Below are 18,524 nucleotides of genomic sequence, written 5' to 3' on the forward strand. Positions count from 1 at the left end.
TTACTTAAAATTGCAACCAAACTTGGGATTTGTCTGGGCTTTGTCTGTATGAAATAGTTTGTATTTTTAAAATGATATCTATTAAAAGAGGATATTTCAAATCGATTTCTCCTGATACCTCTAGCTTTCCTTTCCCCCGATTCAGCATCAGGTACCATTTTGACAAGTAGCATGACTGGAGAGAGGCTGAAGTTAATTGAGGTTAGCAAGAAAAATATTACTGTCAATTTCAGATTTTTTTCTTTAATTATTTTTAACTCATGAAAAATCAATTAAATGGAAAAGAAACGTACGTTTAAGAGCATCTTGAAAATTCCCACTTTTGGAAGCCTCAGAGGAGAGGTGTCCCTTGTGACACTCTCTGCAATAGGGCATACCACTGGCTTTTGGCAGATGACATAGTTGTTTTTTAACTTTTTTTAAAGGATGCTTCTTTTGAAGTGACAGAATGAATACACTGGGAAGAGGGAGTTGAGCATATACAGCCATAAAATGCAATTTGTGTTTTCAGTGACAACATGGCTGCACTGGAGCACATCGGGAATGAGAGTAACAAACAACTGTAAAGACAGGGTGCTGTTGGGTCTGTACTGAGAAAGGTAAACAGCCAGTAGGTACAGCTCTGCGTCACTGTGGAAGCTTCAAGTCACCGTGCTTCTGTAGAGCACAATATTGGACCTTTTGGGCTTGCATAGACAGCGAAAGAGGGGGCCTAACAAAACTCACTTGAATGATACATCTTCTTTTAAAGGCCAGGAAGTTGTTTTATCAACCCTGCTATCCAAGTATCTAAGGCTGTCTGGACTATTGAATTTCTTTTACTGGAAAAAAAATCTATTATTTTGCCCAAAATTTAGCAAAGAAGGAAATCCGTTTAAAAGATTATTCCACAGCCTGTTGCCCTTGGACTTCTCCCATGTTCATGCCTCACCCCCATCCTTTCTTGGCGTGTGTGATTTGAATACTCTCTCCTTTGTAAAATGAGAGGTGGCATTTTAGTTTCATGTTGATGCCTGTAGAAGGTGGACGTCATGTTAAAAGCACTTCTGTGATCTGGACATGAAAGTGGACGTTCCCGGTGCATCCTTCTTTGTGGGGTCACTCTGTCACATGTTTATTCAGCAAACGTTTATGGAGCAGCTGTCGCTATTCGGGAGGCCGCTCTGCTTTGCTGAGAGTTCACAATGGAACTGTTTTTAAAAGTAAGATACATGGGATGGGATGCTTGGTCATCCGTGACCACTAGTTTTCCTTTTATCTGTGCACTATTCTCCCTTTAACAAGGCTGAATGCCTTTTCCTTAAAAAGTTAAATGGGGGGCCTCCCTGGTGGCGCAGTGGTTGAGAGTCCGCCTGCCGATGCAGGGGACACGGGTTCGTGCCCCGGTCTGGGAGGATCCCATATGCCGCGGAGCGGCTGGGCCCGTGAGCCATGGCCGCTAAGCCTGTGCGTCCGGAGCCTGTGCTCCGCAACGGGAGAGGCCACAACAGTGAGAGGCCCGCATACCGCAAAAAAAAAAAAAAAAAAAGTTAAATGGGAAAGTCATTAATCATGTTTGGTCCAAAGCAATGGTGAAAGAAGATCTAAAACTTGAAGCCAAGAAACTGGTGCTGAAAACGATATTTAAAGAGTGTGTGAGGAACTTCCCTGGTGGCACAGTGGTTACGAATCCACCTGCCAATGTAGGGGACATGAGTTCGAGCCCTGGTCAGGGAAGATCCCACATGCTGCAGAGCAACTAAGCCCGTGCGCCACAACTACTGTGCCCACGTGCCGCAGCTACTTAGCCCACATGCCACAACTACCGAAGCCCACACACCTAGAGCCCGTCCTCCACAACAAGAGAAGCCACCACAATGAGAAGCCCGCGCACCGCAGCGAAGAGTAGCCCCCGCTGGCCGCAACTAGAGAAAGGCTTTGCGTAGCAACCAAGACCCAACGCAGCCAAAAAATAAATTAATTAATTTTAAAAAAAAAGAGTGTGTGATAAATGTGCACTTTATCTAATTCTAAAATGGAAGGATAGATGTGGCTTTCTCAAGATTCAGATGGAGAGCTGTTCATCTGATGAGTCATTTTTCCTTGAGAGTGCTGTGTTTGGAAGCATTCTTTCTAATTTCTATGTGAGAAGACGAGACTTCTGTCATTAAGATCTGAGCTTCCAGGGCTGAGGACCTGAAATATCCACGTATTGAGAGTCATCACTTTGACTAATGGAGGATCCTGATCACTTGTCACCCTAAGCACCTCTTCACAGTGTGTCATTTTTCCAGCTCAGTTGATTTTTGATATATCTGCCTTTATCAGTCATTGAGGTGGAAATTTCATCACTCTTACATGCTTTTTGAGTTTTTCTTAGTGTTTGTTTGTAATAGGTTTTATGGGTGATTAGTTATGTGAATTGCGGCATTCTCGTTGATGGGAACCTATCTTAATTTCACCCGTGAAACCTGCTTCTCTCATCAACTCTGCCATAAACCACCGGTAGGGTTTGTTTTTCATGTAAACATACCTCATGGAAATTACTGTATGTACCTTTCATCGTTACTTAGTGTGAAAATTAATAGCTGAATTATTACTGGCACTAATGTTTGAGCACTGGCCTTTCCGATTCTGTGATTCCACACGTCGGTTACTATGCTGGGACACACCAGTGGCTAATCGGTCAGTCTGTGCTCTACCAGGCACTGTCAGATGTCGGGATTTTACCAAAGCCCCACTGAACAATATTATGACATGAGAGTAATATTTCTGTTTCTGCCTTAAAAGCTTTCACAGTGAAACACAAGAATTGGTGTTATCAATTCTTAAACAGAATAAGAATAAGTCACATTATTTTATTTTATTTTACCTAATGTGACTGCATGTATCTGCCCTAATGATCAACACCAGGCGCGGTTCCGTGCACCAGTGTTGTGTCACACAGATCTGGGTTGGAGCCCTAGCTCTGCTACTTAGCAACTGTGTGACCTTGAATGAGTTACTTCATTTCACTGAGTGTAGGTTTCTTTCTTGGTAAAAGAAGGTTTAATAAAAGAATCCACCTCATATGTGTGTTGTAGAAATTAAATGAGATAAATAAATGTAAATTGTGTATGTAAAACTTCTTTTAGTCGCTATTAGGCAACTTTTTAGGCACGCCAGGGCTGTAGAATCCTCAGTTTCACTGTATATTGTCATTTCTAATGGTTTAATTTTTAGTTTGGAGGTCTTTCCTTTTTTAATATTGCATGATTATAATAAGAATATTCTACACAACCATTATTTTTCTAGATATAAATTTTAGTATGGTTAGACTCATGAAGACATTGGAATGTTATAGCATGATTTTGTTATAATAGCTTCCTTGCTAGATGATCACGTGCCTATTATTCAAGAGAAAGATTTTAAATAGAGTGTGAAGACTCTATAGGGGACAGTGAAAAAATTACATAAAAGCAAATGAACTAAATCTAGTAGTGGCAAGTGAGAGATGCCCTGAAGACAATATTATATTATCTTTTCTCTTTTGAGATAATTCATTTTTCTGTTACAGCCAGCTCCATTGTCTCATTTGGGTTTTTTGGGACACCATGTTCACATAAATCAGGAAACTGATTGATTGATTACTGAAGACTTACTATGTGTGAAACACAGAAGTGGATAACATCGGAGAGGGTCTTTTGGATGGGGTGATTCTGAATTTTCTTTTTTTTTTTTAAAGTTGTGCATTGCATAAAGACATTTGCCCTGAGAAAATGGCACTGTCTTCTTTCTTTTTTTTAATTTTTATTTTATATTGGAGTATAGTTGATTCACAATGTTGTGTTAGTTTCAACTACACAGCAAAGTGATTCAGTTAAACATATACCTGTATCTATTCTTCTTCAAATTATTTTCCCATTTAGGCTATTACACAATATTGAGTACAGTTCCCTGTGCTATACAGTAGGTGCTTGTTGATGATCTCTTTTATGTATAGTAGTGTGTATGTTAATCCCAACCTCCCAATTCATCCCCCTCGCCACCTTTCCCCTTTGTAACCGTAAGTTTGTTTTCTAACTCTGTGAATCTGTTTCTGTTTTGTTAATAAGTTCATTGGTATCATATTTTAGATTCCACACATAAGTGATACATGATATTTGTCTTTCTCTGTCTGACTTACTTCACTTAGTATGATTATCTCTAGGTCCATTGATGTTGCTGCAAAAGGCCTTATTTTGTTCTTTTTTAGGGCTGAGTAATATTCCATTGTATATATGTACCACATCTTCTTTATCCATTCCTCTGTTGATGGACACTTAGGGATGACTGTGAATTTTGAAGTCGAGAAACATGTGGAGTAATAGAAAATGACGGCACAAACTTCACTGACAACCCGTGCCCTTCCCCTTCTCAATGGTTGTAACCAAAATAGTTCAGTCTGCAACAGGAATGACATAGCTCAAAACTGGTTTGCATGGACACAGACCAGAGAACTTGTTTATTGTACAGATCTTTTATCATCCTGCAGTTTTCAACCACTCTCCCTTGGCTTGTTCGTGTGCTGCTGATGAATAAGGGGTGCCGACAACTGGAGATCAACTTGTCAAGATATTTTTTGGGGGTTGCACCAAGAAGACACAGGCGGACTGGATCTAGCATCCAGATCCAGAAAGCTGGAAAGCTGAGCTGCACTGGTTTGTGAGAATGGCACGCTTGACCAGCGCTGAGTATCACATTGTCAGGCCAGCTCCAGAAATTATTACATTTTTACTGAAATGTGAGCATTCTGCCCTGAAACTATAGAAGAGGATGTGGTCAGGGCAATAAACAGCTCTACACAAAAAGCAACAGGTTATTAGCAAAGAACAAGTCCCGAAGGGCCAGTGAATGAAGAGTGCGATTAACCAAGAATGCTTGATCCATTCACTGAGATTGTAAGGCACTGACTTACTGTGGAAATAATTGCATATGATTGTGGGCGACTTTCCAGTGTTATTTTGAGTCTTTTATTCCTTTCAGCATGCCACCAAGACAGCTGATATTTCAAAGGATGCCATGAATAGTGTTGTGGGGAATTTGCTGAACTAGAAAATTAGGTGTGATCAGACTAAAATGTTCTTTCAATGAGCCATCGACAGGAATGTGGAAGAGCATTATTATTCAAAACCCGTATTTTGATGGTATTCTGCTTATAGACATTTTAGCCATAATTTATCCTCCTTTCCTACAATTTCTTAACTAGGTACTTCAGATTTGTGCCCTGGTTCCGCTCCCCAGTTACATTCCTTTGCTTCCGCCAAAGCTGCCCTTTTCTGCCTTTCTCCCTTGGCCTGAGCTGGAAGGATAATTCCCGTCAGAGAATTAAATGTCCACACCGAGTCATGGTGGGTATGGCCTGGTATGAAACACCCAGTGCCAGTTTGATGAGTAGTGTTTAGGTCCCAGAGACTATTTCATGCTTTTTGTTGTAGGGCCTTAAAGGAAGTGGTTGTTATCCAAGGTGTTCTGCAGTTCAATAGTAGTAGTTGGGGTAGTTGAGAAGGTATTCTTGTAACATTGCTATTTACCCCCCAGGTTCTGTAGATCCAACTGAAGGGGGGATGATCCAGCCATTTGGGGGATCTAATGCAAAACCAGCAACAACTGTGGACACATCTCTTGCCATCTCTGTGAAGGATTCTGCATTGTCTTGCTTAGATCCATCCTGAGAAGAAGCATCAGGCTCAGTCTAGTCAGGCAGTGGGGAATCTGGCCCATCTTCTTCCTTTGCAGCAGGAAGAAGTTACACAGACCTGGGCTTCATGTCCCCAAGAAGAGGAAACAGGGTCCCCTAGTGCGCTCCCTTGTATGACAGTAAGCCATACTTATATTTGAGTTACGTTTTCTCTTTTTAGTGGCTCATACTTGAGGAGCCAGGTTTTCAGAGCCAACTTAGGTATCAGAGCATATATGAAAATGTTTATCAATTGTAATGCATCTTCTAAGTATCCTAGTATCCTGAGTTAATCTAGATATTTACCACTTGAATCTTTCTTGCACTGAGTTATCTGGATGCGTTTCTATTTGTTATTACTGGACCAATATTTCGATTCTCATGGTTTTCTGAACCCCGTGTGAGTGAGGTCCTTCGTACCTGAGAACTTTTGCCAATAACACAATGGTAAATTGCCTCAGTGATGGAGCTCTTCATCTGCCTCGCGTTTCATGGTTTTTGAGTTGTACATACTGGAAAGGTTCTGTAGATAAAGTATGAGAAGAAAAAAGCATTATGTACATTAGTTGAAATTGGCATCGTGTTGCCAAACTGTAATCAGCCTTAGGGGAGCTCAGTGTTGAAACTGCTCAATTGAATGCTGCGATTTCCCATAACAATTTAAAAGGCCTGCAGGCATGCTAAAGTCCTAGCTGGATCTTTCAGTTAACACTCTAACACGACCCCAAAGTCTCATTTACATCACAGCAATTAAAATATATTCCACATTACATGTTTACTACTATAGACTGTAGAAACAATCCAATGAAATGTGTCTATTTTCCAAAAATAATCATGGAAATCTTTATGTTCATGATTTCTTCTTTTCTAGGTGGTCTCACCATTTCATGTGCTCAGAGGGGAATGGTGATTGTGAAGTGGGAAAAGGTCGGGGGTGGGGGAGGAATGCAAATCTAGACTAATGATAACTAGTAGTCATTACTACTTGTTTACCCATGTGAAATTCGGTTAATAGGCTGAGTCCGGGTCATAGGTGACAGGTGTCCATTATGCAAAATAATTAATGTTATCAGTGCTAACTGGCCCCCCTACTGGTAGTTAGAAGTAGAGGGACCACAAATTAAATGACTGTTAAAATAATACACCTCCTGGTTGCAGAAATGCTGCCCCTGCACTAGGACAGAAACGCCAATGCCCAGTTGGGAAGGTGATGGACAGGTAGACTCACCTGAGGAAGGTGTTTCCTTAAATTAGAGTCCTTTCCTTAATTCTCCATCCAAATTCATTTTAAACTCCTTCCGGCATATGGATTAGAACTATAAATATTAACTGATATCATAACCATTTTATAATGAGATGAATAGCAAGCTCAATTATTTTAAAGCAAAGCCACCGAAGCCAAAATTAGATCATATTTCCTCAACAGTGACTCTTGCATTTTAGTCATGCCTTTCTTTCAAGAAGCGCAGAGCAAATGGACTTATTCCAAATTGCTGTGGTGGTTTAATATTTATTGAGTAGCCACAATTTACTAGCTTACCTTGAAAGCGTGGTTTTTCACAGTTGTCTAGAATACATCATCAAGGTCTGAAATACAGTGGCAAAAGTCCAGCTTCTCACCTTGGCAGGCAGTCAACGGGAAGCCAGGGAAACGGGATTTCTGTCTCTGTGTACTCTTGCTTGCACTGCCCTTTCATGGTCAAGAAGAGCCTTGAAAGACTCCTACTTCAGCAGATGTCTGAGAAAGCAACAATCTCATCTGTTGTGTAGGTCCATTTTCACCCCGTTCCTCGGCTTATAACTACCGCTAGTAACAGCAGGAAAAAAATATTTTTTTGCTTGGGCTGCTTCGTCCCTAGCCTTTATGCTAATCATTGAAAGCGGTCCCCCGGAAGCGGACGCAGCCCCTCAGCGGGGCGCTGGGCTGGATGGTGACCCACACCTCCACCCCTCAGCACGTGCCTCCGACAAGGCAGGCCTGGGTCAGGCCATATGTCCCCGACTCACACAATTTTTTATAAATATTATAAATTACGTACATATTTGTCTTTATGGTAGAAAACATCCAGGAAATCTAGAACAGGTGACTAATTGGATATACTTCTCCTATTTTTACTGGACTATTTGGCTGTGTTTATACAAAGTCATAATATTTGAGTATATTATATGTATACACTTTAAGGCGTGTGATTAAACTTGAGATTTCAAACAGTCTATTTCTATGTGAGCCTACACCAAGGCAAGCGTCTTTAACTATCCTGATAGAGTTGTGTTAAAATTCACTAAAAAACAAACAACGGACACCAAAGAAGAGAAAGAGTAGGAGAAAGGAATCCTCCTGATGACGTGCACAGGTTGCTGGCCAGCCTGGTGAGGAGGGGTCGGTCCTTTTCCCCACACCCGCAGAGACCGAGTCTGCCGCCGGCTAAGAGGGTTTCCGTAGTTCTTTGGGCAAATCAGACACTAGGACTGAACCAAAGGCATTTGAAACCCTGAAGCAACTCTGGAATTGCTCTGCCGTCCTAAGCTTCACTGCTTCAAGGAAAAGTGGGGGTTGGGAATCTCTCTGTCCGCATCTCTGCAGGGAGATGCTGTGTTGAGCGAGACCCTCACCTACAGCGCTGAACCAGCATTTCTTGCTCTCCAGGGGTCTGTGAAGAAGGTGCCATTTGGCTGGTTTGGTGCTTTTCAGCCTGAGATGAAAACTATCTGGTGGGCAGTAGACGGAGGATATGTTTATTGTAGTAATTTTGCCTGTGGATTAGAGAGGCATGAGTAACTGCAGTTATCTTTATTCTCCAAACACATGTGGGTACTTATCAGGTCTCCACCTAGTTGTTACTAAAGTAAAGCTCACATAGTTCTTTCAATCTGGAGACTCTCAATCAGCTTCATTGCTTCTCCTGAAAGTCCTTCCTGTTGTTTGCTGACTTTGCTTTTTACTACCGAGATGTAAATATTTGGATGTCAATAGAGATGCAATCATTTTGAAATTATTGGTGTGGGAACTTTTTTTTTCTCATTTTGATAACACAGTATTTCTGAATAAGCTCGTAAAAATTCAAACCCCAAGTTCCATTCAAACATTTTAGCAAAACATTTTGCTACAGATGTATAATCTCTTGCTCTCCACCTTGTAGAACTGAGCTTTCATACACTTTTCCCCATCTCAGCTTCCTAAGCCTAATGATGCTGGAAGTTATTCTTGGACACGGAACAGTGCTTTTGAATTTAATTATAATAACTGGTTCTTATCAAGTAGACATTATGTTATATGCCAATCACTGGGCTAAATGCTTTTAAAACTGTATCTCATTTAATCTTCATAAATACCTCCATAAGAAAGATATTATCATATGCATTTTAAAGAATAAAATGTAGGAAACCAAATCTCAGGGAGTTTAAATAACTTGTCCGAGGTCATAAGTCACATAAATTGTAAATAGTGGAGCTAGACTTTTGGCATCATCTGTCTGATCAAAACCCACCCTGTATTCCAGCCCAGTTGTATTCGTATAGATTGTTTTTTAATTTGAAAAATCAGGGTAAGAACTCGTCGGCCCTCTCTCTCTGAGGTCTCTTTTCTTCTATGTAGACTTCAGTGGCAGGAAGGCTCTCTCCACACGGTGGCAGAAATGTAAACAAGCTCCATGTCTTTATCTTCCCATATTAGCAGCTCTACATTGTCTGGTTTTGAGTAAGCACATTCCCAGTGGTTTTGTCATGTGTCCTGGAGCTGACCCTTCTGGCCTGAGTTAGGTCACATGTCCATTCCTGAACCAGTCACTGGGATTCTGTGCAGGCATTTCCTTGACTCCAGGATTGGGGTCTCTTTCACCCAAACCCTTTAGAAACCGACGTGGGAGAGGAGCATTTATTCAGGGAAATACGGGACATACGGAAAACCCCACATCTGACCACAATGGCCGTGATGTAGGGGAGCCTTTCTCTTCTAGTAACTAAACTACATGGGATGGGAGACAAGCAAAGGGAATTGTGACGGGGTCCTCCTCTGAAACACAGAACATCACAGTGAGGTATCAGTTATTTCCTCCTAAATTGTCTTTTCCTCAAAGAAGAAGCTTGAAAATATTCCCAATATTTTTTATCTTTTTAACTGGATCTTGAATTTTCCACCTTTCTTACTGCTCAGTTGAATAAATTAAATAATAATAACTTAATTATTGTGGTATTTTCAATACGACAGCCTTCCTTGACTTTGTTTGTACTGGATCTGTTGACATCCTGACACAGTTTGTCAAACTCTTTGCTGTCATTTCTCCCTCACCTTCTGAAAAACTTTTCTCCTTGGTTTTTGGTTGGTTTTTGTTTGTTTGTTTATGGCTTAAACCCCCTCTTTGTTCTAAGGTTTGGAAGGATAGGCTAGTATTAAGAGGACAGACTTGCAATTAACCGAAATGTGTTCCAATTCCACTTGGCTACTTCCTGACTCTGTGTCCTTGGAGGAATCAATTCATCTCTCTGGGCTTTCGTTCTCTCACGTGCAAGTGGAATTTATAATTCTTACTTTGCAAGGTTGCTGTGAGGATTAAGTGAGGTCATATATGTAAAGCACCTGGCGTATTTTAAGCACTCAATAAATAATCAAGATTGAAATTAATAATTCATCAAGGAGTTTTTATGTCCACTCTTCAAGAGAGGAGTATGCCCAGCACTTAGGGAAATAATCCTAGCTCTTCACTTAAGAATCTCCTCCAGTGGCATGCAGGTCCCCAGCTGTCACCAGGTCAGTAATACCCATAGGTCAGTTTTAAGATACAGAAGCTGTAGTTGTTTTTAAGCCATCCAAAAGGCTTGCTTATTTTTCTCGCATTATGGCTAAAGTTTTGAGTTTGGAGTCGATGCTCCACAGGCCTTATACTGTGGCAATGGTTCAGAGACATAAATGGAAGAAAACTGTGCGGGAGTGTGAGTCCCAGCCTGGCTGCTCCCTGGGTGTCTGACTTGAAATTTTTTATGAATTTCTCATATTTCCTCACCTGTAAAACTGGCAAATATCAGAAACTTGATGAGCTGTTGTTAGAAATCGTAATGCAGTGTGCAACCTAAAATATAAAACTGTTTAATAAGTGGAGGTTATTGTGATGATTGTGTATTTGACTGTGACTGGCGTGTCCACTGGGGTGAACACGTACATTTGAAGGTGGAGTGACAGTCCGCAACCCAGTTGAATCAAAACAATACACCGAGTGATATCAAAGTTGTCTATTTGGTTGCTTTTTACCTAGTGTGTATTTGAGGCCATTTGGATAGCACAGTTTCATGACACGTAACCGTTTCTTTGATTTTCCCTCTGAACCCGATAGCATCTGGCAAATTTTTCAAAGGCCTGGCTCATTTTGAAGCACTGGTGAATAAAGTGGTGGCCTCCAGATTCAGAGTTCTGGCTTAAACCATCATAAAAATACTTAAATATATGTGATGGATATTGGTTGATCCAGGCAGGCAGACAAATTGAGAGATATTATTTACACTTTACCCTAAAGGTCTGGAAGGTTAAGAAAGCTGCATTTGGTTCAGCCGCTTTGGATTCTAGAGGAGCTTTTCCCAAATTATTCGAAGTATGGAGATTATGACTTTCCTTGCACTTTTTCCCTCCTTTGCGGTGGTAACCCACGTAGCTGTATTAATATATTTTACTACTACATTACGATTGTCCATTGTTTTTATTAGGGAAAATAGAATCACTTTTAATTTCTAATTTCTAATTTCGCAAGTGAATTGCTTTATTTGTTTTTACATCATATATTCCCACTTTACATTTCTGGGTGAATTAACCTCATTATCCATATTTTTTTCTTTTTTGATCATTTCCAGTTTCTGTTTCCTTCTACATATAAATAATTTTGAAAGAATTTTTAATGATTTGATCAGACTCAAGCCACTTTTCTTATAGCCTCAGGCACTGTTCTATATATTTTCCAATTAAAAATTTTCCATTTTCACACTTATTCAGTAGCTATTTTAGTGTATTTCTCCTATTTGTTTCATTTTCTAAGTTTTTGTATTTGCTATCTATGATATAGCCTGAAGAATGATTTTCAGTTTTAAAACAATAAGCTTCCTATTTATCATTTATAAAGTAAAGACATAAATATATCTTTACTCCCATAAACTGTTCGTAATATGTCAAGTAGAAATGGGTTACAAGATCATTTACATTAAATTATAAATTATATATGACATGCATACATTCACACATGCATACAAAGGGCCTGAAAAGGTGAACACTAAAATGTTAAGTGAGCAGTAATTTTAAGGATTTGTTTTGCTCTTAACTGTATTTTCTAGTTTCCACAAAGAACAAAGATTACTGCCTAATAATAAGTTTTAAATGAAAGAAAAGCGAGAATTGGGAGTGTGCACTAAATAGCTTTGAGGGGTGGCCTCCTGTTCCCTCTGTCTCAGGAGACATCCCCCTTTTCCCGTCTGCTCCAGCCAGCAGCCTGGCGGCCACCCTCATTTCAGCCCATCCCAGGTCTTACTGATGCCAAGTCTATCTCTCCCATCCATCCACCTCCCTAAATGCCCACTGCCATTTCAGGTCCCCTAGTCCAAGCTCTCATTCTCTTGGCTGGACTTCTGCAAAAATCTGCCAACAAGTTTTCCCATTTCCTCCCCAGACCTCCATCCTCCCTGTTCTCTACCCTACAGCCAGAGGGGTCTCTCCAAACTGGAAACCTGACTGATCATGTCAAATGTGCCATTTAAAGCTCTGCAGTGGTCACCCATTAATGGTGGTATATGGGTGAAACTGCTCATCCTGTCCTGTGAAGCTCTGCCTCTGGGCTTCAGGGTCCCTCTGGACTCATCTCATGCCTCTCCCCTCCCTCGCGCTGCTCCAGCCCTGCTGGCATTTGTCCATCAAGCCCCTCCCTGTCTCCATGTGTGGTTTGAACACATTCTTTCAGCCTGGTCTGTTCTGCTGTCAGCCTCTTTTCTGTGACACATACTTGTGACCAGGTTAAATCCTATTTAACCAATGGCTCTCAGCCTAAATGGCATTTAAGATCAGTCGTTTTTTTGGCTCTGGGTCTCAATCAGACCCCACCTTCTATTCTCTCTCTTAGCAACTTGAAATTTTTTGCAGCATTTGTTACATTTTTAGTTGTATATTTATTTGTGTGACTCATTATTTGAACTCCAGCTCCCCTTTCAGAATGAAAGAGAGTAGAGAGTATGTCTTGTTCATGTCTGCATTCCCAGAACCTCTCACCATGCCTGACGTGTATGATGAATGAACAAAAATATGAATGATCACTCTGCCTTGTGCACAATTCCATGTCAATGCGTGTAGATCCCTTGCATTCTTTTGAATTGCTGCTGAGCGTTCCTCCAGCTGGTCTTATCTTACTCTTTCATTCCGTCTGTCTCGGCCTTTTAATTGTTGTGATCATTTATATTTATATTTAATGCAATTATTGATATGGTTAGGTTTCCCTTTTCCATCCATTTACTTTTAACTTATTTGTGTCTTTGTATTTAAGTATGTTTCTTGGAAGCAGCATATAATTGCGTCTTGTTTTTTTATTTTTATTTTTTAATCCAATCTGGAAACCTCTGCGTTTTGTGGAGGATTTAGACTCTTTACATCTAATGTGATTATTGGCCCAGTTACGTTTAAGTCCGTCATCCTGTTGTTTGCTTTCCATTTGCCCCGTAGTTCCTTGTTCCTCTTCTACTGCTTTCTTTGGCTTAGTTGATGTTTCATGCTTCCATTTTGTATGATTCCATTATTTCTTTTCACTTACTGGCTGTAACTCTCAGTTTTATTTGAGTGGGGGCACTAGGGTAGGCGTTAAAGTACACGTCGTTAGTACAGCAGGCTACCTTGAGGCAGTACGATGCTACTTCACGTGTAGCATGAAACCCTCGCGGTCGTACGCTTCCGTTTCCCCGCTCCTTCCTCTGTGCTACTGTTGCAGTAAATGTTACTTACACATATGTTATAAAATCCACAATACGTTGTTATGATATCATTTTGTTTAAACAGTCATCTGTTTTTAAAAGAGATTTAATAAGAAAATAGCTTGTGTATTTAACCAAACAGCGGCCAGTTCCAAGGGCTATTTATTCCTTTTGTAGATCTGTATTTCCATCTGATGTCATTTTTTTTTCTGCCTAGAGGACTTCCATTGCAGTTCTTGTAATGAGAGTCGACTGGTGATTAACTTTTGTATGTCTGAAAAAGGTAGTTATTCCGCCTTCCTTTTTAAGAGGTATTTTCGTTACTTACAGGATTCTGTGGTGACAGATTTGTTTTTCTTTCAGTACTTCAAAGGTGTCTCTCTACTGTCTACTCGCTTTCATTATTTACAACAAGAAACTCTGTGTTTAATGTGCCTTTTTCCTGTGTTTGCTTTCAGACTTAGTCCTTATTATTGATTTTGAGCAATTTTTTAAAGTAACTAAGGGGTTTATTATTTATTTATTTATTTTTGGCTGCACTGGGTCTTCGTTGCTGCGCGCAGGTTTTCTCTAGTTGCAGCGAGCGGGGGCTACTCTTTGTTGCGGTGCGCGGGCTTCTCACTGCAGTGGCTTCTCTTGTTGCGGAGCATGGGCTCTAGGTGTGCGGGCTTCAGTAGTTGTGGCGTGTGGACTCAGTAGTTGTGGCTCACAGGCTCTAGAGAGCAGGCTTAGTAGTTGTGGTGCACGGGCTTAGTTGCTCTGCGGCACGTGGGATCTTCCCAGACCAGGGCTCGAACCCATCTCCCCTGCATTGGCAGGCGGACTCTTAACCACTGGACAACCAGGGAAGTCCCTGATTTTGAGCAATTTTAATCACAATTAAATGCCTTGGTATAATTTTCTTCTGCTTGGGGTTTGTTGAGTTTCTGGGATCTGTGGGGTTTTGTAGCATTTCTCGAATTTGATTATTTTTCGGTTGTTATTTCATCAGCATTTTTTCTGTTCTCTCCTCTCTGTCTTCTCCTTCAGAGATTCCAGTTACGTCTATATTGGCCTTTTGAAGTAGTCCCACATCTCACTGATGATGTATTCATTTATTTCTTTTTCTTTCTCTGTGCTTCATTTCATATCGTTTCTATTACTGCATCTTTAAGTTCATTCATCCTTTCTTCTGCGATGTCTAATCTGCCATCCATCTCATCCAGTGTATTTTCCATCTCAGACACGGTACTTCCATCTCTACAAGTTTGATTTGGTTCTTTTTCTTTTTTAATATCTTTCATGTCTCCATTTAATTTTTCGAACATATGGAATACAGTTATAATAACTGTTTTCATGTCCATGTCTATTCATTCTAACACCTGTGTCAGTTCTGGGTCAGTTTCAATTGCTTGATTTTTCTCCTCATTATTTTCCTGCTTCTTTGCATGCCAGGTACTCTTTGATCAGATGACAGACATTGTGAATTTTACTTTGTTGAGTGCTGGTTATTTTTCTATTCCTATAATATTCTTAAGCTTTGTTATGGGACAGGTAAGCTGCTTGGAAACACTTTGATCCTTTCTGGTCTTGCTTTTAAGATTTTTTATTGAGACCAGAAAGATGTTTAGCCTAGTGCTAATTATTCCCCACAATTGAGGCAAGACCTTTGTGAATACATTGCCTAATAAATTATGAGGTTTTTCTAGTCTGGCTGGAAAAACTATACACTATTCTTGGCCCTGTTTGAGCTTTGAAAACTGTTCCCTGTAATTCAGCAGTCCTTTACAGGGACAGTTTTACCCAAGCAAGACATTTGGTGGTGTCTGAGGATATTTTATTAGTATCATGACTAGGCGTGCTACTGGTATCCAGTAGGTTGAGGCTAGGAATGCTGCTAAACATCCTACTCTAGGATATCCCCCAACAAAAAGAAAATTTTCCGTCTAATGTATTAGTAATGCCAAGGTTGAGAAACTCTGCTATACTCCTTTCCAGTCATTCTTTCTCTGGCCTCCAGTAGTCCCCTCACACACATGTGCTGGTCAGTACATCACTGAGTTCTCAAGAAGGACCCTCTGCAGACCTGCAGAGTTCTTTCCCCGTGCAGCTCTCTTTCCTCCAACACTTTGTCCTGCAAATTCTTACCCACCTGTTCTACCAGACTTTCAGCTCTGTCTCTAGCTTAGAAGTTGGCTGAGCCCTTCCTGGGTTCCTCCTCACCGTGCTACAGCCTGGAAATTCTTTCAAGGCAGTGAGCAAGGGTACTCAAGGGCTCACCTTGTTTGTTTCCCTTTCTCAAGGTTCACTGTCCTTCATTTCTTCATGTCCGTATCTTGAAAACTTTTGTTTCATGTATTTTGTCTGTTTTATTGTTGTCGCTGTTTTAGACAGGTGGGTAAATCCACTTCCCATTACCCCATCTTGGCTGGAAACAGAAGTTGACTTCTTATTTATTATTGCTATCTAATGTTCTCTTTATTTCCTGTCTTGTTTAAAGAAAGCAACCTTCCTTGCTTTTAATCTTCTCAATCACAAATTATTCACTGTATTTATTTTTCTCTGTACCTGTATCGTATCAACAAGCATCACTTTTGTTACTCATGGTACACTCTCCTTTCCCTATGTTTCTTTACACAGTTTTGTTTGTGTTTTAATTTTGTGTCTCAAACATGATTCACTTGCATTCTTCTATTTGAAACTGTAAGCTCAAATTTTAGTTATGCTTGAATTTAGCATTCTTTAAAAAAATCACCATAACATGATTTTATTTTTGTTCTTAATTATTTCATTTCTTTGGTTTATAAATTTGTCCCAGGAAACAGAATTACCCCTGAAATGAACAATAGCAATTGATTTCATCTTGTGTTCAGTTGACAGTAATCTAACTATTCAGTGAAGGAAACATTTTGAAGTGCTTGTGGTGTGCAAAGTTATATTTACTGTTGGATTAACATAACTGGTAATTACATAACATAACTGGTAATAAATCATAAATACTAACTTATTAGGGAAAATATGAATTGTGAATAACAAAAGGCAAAATTTTCTTGGTATTGTGTACAAATAGCTTAATTTAGATCTTTAATCTAAAATATGCTGAGGTAAATTCGTGTTTCTCTGAAATCTGCTTACTCTTTTGGGTGAGCTTTTCCAAACCATTATGAAGTGAGGAGACAGTTTATGCAGCAGATATTCAAGGTAACATTCAGGAATTTGTAATCCTTACAGAAAATAAATAACAATGGAAACATGAGTGAATTTGATGAAAAGCTTACTTAATCCTTTGGGTTTGGATATTTGTTTTTATTTCCGTTGCTAGATCGACATATAAGCTCACAGAATTTTAGAAGTACCGATGACTTTAGGGATGTTTGTTATGAGCCTGAGAGATTGTAATCATTGGCATCAAGGGTTTTAAAAATATACAAAGTCCAATTAAAATCAGATTACTTCCTAAAGGTACAATTTTAAAATGTTTCCTTGGAGTTAAGAACAGGTTATGAAATAATATGATAATGTCATTAAGTTCTGTGGCCAAGTCTCAAAGCATGTTGAAATAATATACAGTGTCTGAAATAGAGGATAGGATCCCTGGTGTGCCTGAGTCAGGACTGCCTGCGCATTCATTCAAACAATCAAACACTTTGCAAGATATTGAGAAAAACAAATAGCCAAATAGTGGAATTTGCTTTAAGACCAGCTGTGTTTTCCAGAGAAGTGCTATGGGCAGTAACTGAGTGGTTTTTCCAGGAGCTAATGAAAATTAACCAAATCAGTTTGATATTGTCATATACTTGCTGTAGCCAGTTCAACTAAAAGTTTTCGGTCCCCTCTCTACTAGTCTTCTTTCCTTTTCAAAGGCCCCGCCCCCTGATGCAGCAAGGGTCTTGTTCATTAACTGCTTTATGCTGACTATGCTCCCCGCGACCCTCTTCCTCTGGTAGGACAATCACCGTCAAAGTGCTTCAACAATTTAACACCACTTAAGAAGATGCTTTTTTGGGGCCTCTCACCGCTGTGGCCTCTCCCGTTGCGGAGCACAGGCTCCGGACGCGTAGGCCCAGCGGCCATGGCTCACGGGCCCAGCCGCTCCGCGGCATGTGGGATCTTCGCGGACCGGGGCACAAACCTGTGTCCCCTGCATCGGCAGGCGGACTCTCAACCACTGCGCCACCAGGGAAGCCCAAGGAGCTGCATTATTTTAACCTTCTCGTCTTCAGCTTTGAGTGCAGGAGATAATGCAGAAAACTGCCTTTTTTTTTTTAATAAAAAAAATTTTTTTTACACTTTTTTTATTGAAGTACAGTTGATTTACAATATTGTGCTAATTTCTGCTGTACAGCAAAGTGACTCAGTTATACACATATATACATTCTTTTTTTTATATTCTTTTCCATTATGGTTTATCCCAGGAGATTGGATGTAGTTCCCTGTGCTCTACAGTAGGAGCTTGTTGTTTACCCATTCTAAATGTAATGGTTTGCATCTACTAACCCCAAACTCCCAGTATCTTAATTAATATCATAATTTTAATATCAAATGAAAAATTATCACACGGGCCTCACACAACAAATTTTCCCAATATCCTTTATGGATGTGATTCTTAAAACTATGTAAATCACAAGATTAATAGTAAATGTAAACAGAAGAAATTATAGATGTAGACAGAATGTTGGAATATTCTAATAAACACCATCATTTCCATGGGATATTAATCAAAGAAAAGTGCCTTTTGAAGTCACATTGAACTCACTGACTTCCATCAGAAGCATATCAGTAGTTGCAAACGTTACAGTGTAAATTAAATCCTTCAAGAGTTTGAACCATGTGCAAAACTGGAAAGACAGATGCAAAAGATTTTTTATTGTTTGGAAGCTCTAAGCTCAAAATGTCTTTTTCTTTGATGGTGTATTTGAATACTCTATCTTGATTTTTC

This window comes from Mesoplodon bidens (assembly GCF_964165515.1).
Source record: "Mesoplodon bidens genome assembly, chromosome: 20".
Lineage (NCBI taxonomy): Eukaryota > Metazoa > Chordata > Mammalia > Artiodactyla > Ziphiidae > Mesoplodon > Mesoplodon bidens.